This window comes from Engraulis encrasicolus, chromosome 20 (genome assembly GCF_034702125.1).
Source record: "Engraulis encrasicolus isolate BLACKSEA-1 chromosome 20, IST_EnEncr_1.0, whole genome shotgun sequence".
Lineage (NCBI taxonomy): Eukaryota > Metazoa > Chordata > Actinopteri > Clupeiformes > Engraulidae > Engraulis > Engraulis encrasicolus.
In genome coordinates, this window is record NC_085876.1 from 31,546,879 (window position 1) to 31,551,878 (window position 5,000).

The 5,000-nt window shown below is 36.6% G+C and overlaps 1 long non-coding RNA gene across 2 annotated transcripts; it reads right to left on the minus strand.

Moving 5' to 3' along the window:
- Positions 1-1,402: 1,402 nt before the first annotated feature.
- Positions 1,403-4,268, minus strand: LOC134436521 (uncharacterized). 2 transcript variants are annotated; one of them, XR_010032222.1, is made up of 4 exons: positions 3,889-4,268; positions 3,426-3,587; positions 2,894-2,946; positions 1,403-2,159 (listed from the first exon to the last, which is right to left on the minus strand). It is a non-coding gene; the product is annotated as an uncharacterized LOC134436521 (long non-coding RNA). The 2 variants fall into 2 exon arrangements; XR_010032221.1 differs by having other exon boundaries at positions 3,426-4,268.
- Between the last annotated feature and the right edge of the window lie 732 nt (positions 4,269-5,000).

Sequence of the window (5,000 nt, forward strand, 5' to 3'; positions counted from 1 at the left end):
TATAAACTGTTAACTAATTATTACTTAATATATTATAATTATTAGTTGTAGTTTACAATTTATAGTTCAATATTAACTAAGTACTTATTATTTAATCATTAATACATTGTAATTAAATGTGTTTTAAGTGTTAATATTAACTAAACTATTGTTAATTACTTATAAATAATTTAATAATAATTATGTATAGTATTTATTAATGTATTACTAATGTTTAAAATTCAGTATGGGGAACCTTATGGTGAAGTTGGTTGAGCTTTATTAATGTATAACTAATGTTTAAAATTCTGCATTGAGAACCTTATTGTGAAGTTGGTTGAGCTTTACCAATGTTTTACTAATGTTTAAAATCCAGTATGGGGAACCTTATGGTGAAGTTGGTTGAGTTTTATTAATGTATAGCTAATGTTTAAAATTCTGCATTGAGAACCTTATTGTGAAGTTGGTTGAGCTTTACTAATGTTTTACTAATGTTTAAAATTCAGTATGGGGAACCTTATGGTGAAGTTGGTTGAGCTTAATTAATATATAACTAATGTTTAAAATTCAGTATGGGGAACCTTATGGTGAAGTTGGTTGAGCTTAATTAATATATAACTAATGTTTAAAATTCAGTATGGGGAACCTTATGGTGAAGTTGGTTGAGCTTAATTAATATGTAACATTAAAGTGATACTGTCCCATTTTTGGACATAAGCTCATATTACACCTCCCCTTGAGTCAAGTTATTGAGTTTTACCTTTCCCTTATTTTTTGTTTTACCTGTACTTCTTGTCGTTCTCCGAGTACGGCAGTGCAAATTTTATCTCCAAGCTAGCAGTTAACATTGAGTTCTGAGACCAGCTAGCCGCCAGCTGGTCTCATAGGACTCAATGTTAACTGCTAGCATGGAGGTACAATTTGCGCTGCGTTACTACGAACACTGAACATACAGGAGGAGAAAGGTATAACTCAATAATTTACCTCAAGGGGATGTGTAATATGAGCCTATTTCCAGAAATTGGACAGTATCACTAGAAATGATCACAGTACAAATGATTTTCACTTGGTCTCAAGAAATACATTTTCACACTGTTAGAAAGAGAGAAAAGAATTATCAATGATGTTAAACTGTTGTTACCCACTACTGAGTATGGTACACGTCAATGGTAGGCCAGGATCAATGGGCTACAGAATGTGACACTAGGCTTTGGGTAGAGTGAAAAAGATACCAATTAAAAGACAACATACAATATGTTTCTACAACATTTTCACCATTTATATTAGAGCATGTCAAATCAAAAACCCCAGCACGCTACAAAACAGAGAACTTGCCAGGGTCACAACACACATTTCCCAGATCAAATTCCCTTACAATACAAAAATAATTTCTAACATAAAAATGTAGCCTTAACACAAAACATTAAGTTTCTGTCCTTTTATGTCCTTATTAGATCCACAGAGGCGAGCGCAAGCCGACAAGAGCAGTAATTCAAGAGAGTTGGCCGCTTCACTCCAAAAATGTCCTTTGGAGGATTAAAGTGACGTCCCGTGAATTGAAACAGTCCAAAACAAAAAGGAAAGGATATCGAAAGCAAAATGAACGGGGAAAACCATAATGTTCGTGTCAAATGTCCATCTTGCATAAATAATAATAATAATTATTATTTATTTATCATTATAAATAATCATGTATCCATAGAAAACATTGTATGCAACCCTAATGAAGAATGACATTCTTAAATACAAACATAGGATATAGGGAAAAATAATAAAATGGGCATTAACAAAATGAAATAAAAACATCACAAGTAAGAGATTGAAAAGTTTAAATATTTACAATTACCGCCCCCGCCCCCCAAAAAGGTTTGAACATTTAAAAAAAAATAAAAAAAAATTGAATTGTCCTTCAAAAATTGGAAATAGTCCTTTAAATCCTCAAAAGAAACGATGTAGAGAGTTCCTTTAAGTTGTTCAAAAAGAAATATAGCTCATTTCAAGCAGTTCAGTTCAAGGCGTTGAAGTCAGTCATAGTCAGTGATGTGACACGAGCAGGCCACAATCCTACCAAATATGCCATGCGCAATGTAGAACAGGATCACATTCGAATGAGTGGGTGGCTCGCCATCTAGTAGTCGACGAATCCTCAGCAGAATCCAGATCCAGCTCAAAAACTTCACCTATGTGAACATATGTCATCAGTTAAGTTTGGTTTATTTGATAGGGACAGACACATCATGTAGCCTAGGCTGTAGAGCAGCATAACAGAAAAGCATCATAGTAGTTACAGCCGTAAGCTACACACCCAGGACAATGTTGAATTCCTATCAAATATCATCAGTTTAAACTTAAAGTTGTGCAACATTTAAAATCAATCTTCTCAAAAGAAAAGCTATGCAAACTGCAAACCTGCAAACACTTTGTTCCTACTGCGTTGCATACCATTCAGTTAAATAACCATTATCAAGTAAACAGGGTGAATACTATGAAATAACAACATAGTGTACTGAAATTGAGGTAACCTTGCAATTATACATGGGCCCGTACAGTGTTCAACACAATGTTATGAGGAGGGGCAAGACACTGGCAGCCAAATATGTGAGAAGTTTTTGACCGTCAGCGGTTTCCAACAATCAGTGGTGGAGTTGTGCACAGCTAGGTTCGCGCAGTCAGGTTATAAACAACATTTAGAACCCATGTATAGGCCTAGAGAATTACACCTTGCGCGCAATGGGTGCGTGATCACAGCATGTGAAATACAGTCTGCTTACTCCGAACTCATTTCAACCAGCCAACATTAAACTTAAGTATTAACAAAACAAAATACAAATTGCAGGTTTCACCTGAAGGCAGTGATAGACAATATAAGACTTAGGTTACAACAGTATGGGGAAAAATAGACAAGTTGCCTTACCAAGACGATTGAAACAGAAGAAATACTCGATGGAATACTCCATGGAATCCATACTGAAAAAGAAACACAAAGGACAGGAGAGTCATAACATACACAGGGCAGCCGTGGCCTAGTGGTGAGGCAGCCGTGGCCTAGTGATAAGAGAGTTGGTCTTTCAATCTGGGGGTTGCAGGTTCGAATCCCTCTGACCGCTCCCTACATCTCCATGGCTGAAGTGCCCTTGAAAAGGCACCTAAACCCACATTACTCCAGGGACTGTAAACAATACCCTGACATATAATAACTAAGTCGCTTTGAATAAAATGAAAGTATCAGCTAAGTGAAATGTAATGCAATGTAATCACATCACAGCTTGAAATCATTGGCTCATGACTCAGGAGTACATGATCAATGCAAACAAATATATCTCCAGCACATGCATTAAGTTTTTTGTCTAAAGTAAAATGTATTCCATGGCAAACTACTATCAGTTTTTTTTTGTAAAGAGGCTTGGTTAACACATGCCAGTTGAATTATGACTGAACAAACTAACCACGGTATGCGAATGATGATTCTCCTCTTTGGCTTCTCTGAAGTCCAGGCGAACAAAGTTGGCAGGCACAGCATCCTTTATTAGCGTTGTCATACCACGGGTGACCTTAACAAAGCATTGCTTCTCAACGTGCTCAGATCAAACCTCGGTCTCTGCGTTGATCTGTAACCATAAATACCAGCATGTATTTTAGTTCGTTAGCAAAACAACTTCATTTTGGCACAAGTATGCTACTGGTTCTGGTAACACATCCGGTAAGCCATCGGATCGCTTAACACAAAATTGAAAGCATAATTTTGAAATAGCGATCTGGAAATACCATATAAATGTAGCGTTGTGTAATTACACATTCATATTTTTTTTTAATTAGGCTTCATTAGGCTACATGAGTCATGACAAGTTTGGCGAGCTAGCTTATTTGTGCTAGCTAATGCGTATGATTGGACATAATTATGCATCTTACCTTGAAATATGGACCAGGATCCCTCTTGATGTGATTAATTCATTCACGCCGAAGTGCCTGCTCTTTGGCAAAACGGTGGAAAGTCTGTCCACGGTAGGATTTGTTTCTCTTTGAGGACGTAGGACTACATTTGGGCACACAGCAGTGAGGCGCCAAAAAGCTGGTGTGCGGCCGGGTGTACCCCTGAAGTGTACCCCTCAACGTCTTTAGAAAGTTCCGGGTGAATAAGGCGAATTGAAACAAAACAAATACTCGATGAAAGGAAGCATCTAGTCTTCAAAACTTACATCATTCACAGAGCTGGACGCTCCGTACTCCAAAAGGAAACTTGAACTTCATAAAAAACGAAATATTTTCTTTTGATTGTTTCTAGCTCCAAAGAAAATTCGACTGGCTCGGCAGACGACAGACTGAAGGGCTCCAAGGGAAGCCACAGCCGGTTTCAAAATAAAAGTCCCAAATCGTAATTGTCACAGTAAAGGTTCTGCTATTTCAAATTCATTTAAGTCATGTTTTTAACAATAACAACCCATCATTAATTCATTGTTTCGCCAGAATTACCTCTATTTATTACCCATTTTACTGTGTATGCTTTTTATAAACTATTTATTTTACATTTTCAAAAGGCATTTGTCGACTGGGTTGCAGATGAAATAGGCTATCAAACAATTAGAACAGCATACAATAAATAAACAGAGGAAAGATATCAACCTAATCAGCTGATTTATTTTATTTATTTCAATGACTTGAAAATAGAAGACAGTTCAGTGCAATAGAAACTTTAACTTAAAGGTGCAATTATATGTAGGCTACCAATATAAAACGTAAGATTGTTTATGACTGAAAACTCAAAATTGGATAGGTCCACTTTTTTGTGTATTAATGTAATAAACATTAAAACCACTGCTAAAACAAAATATTTGGCCACCAGCCTTGAACCACAAGAGTACAGCAGTAGGTGCCATCCCATTGCCAACTAGGCCTCAGGCCTATTTACACAAGAGGAGAAGAGAAAATAGAGAGGGAAAGAAGAGAATGATAATAGAATGGAGGAAGAAAGGAGAGATGGGTGAGGAGGAGTGAATGGCAGAGAGGAGTTGTTCTCTTTCTCT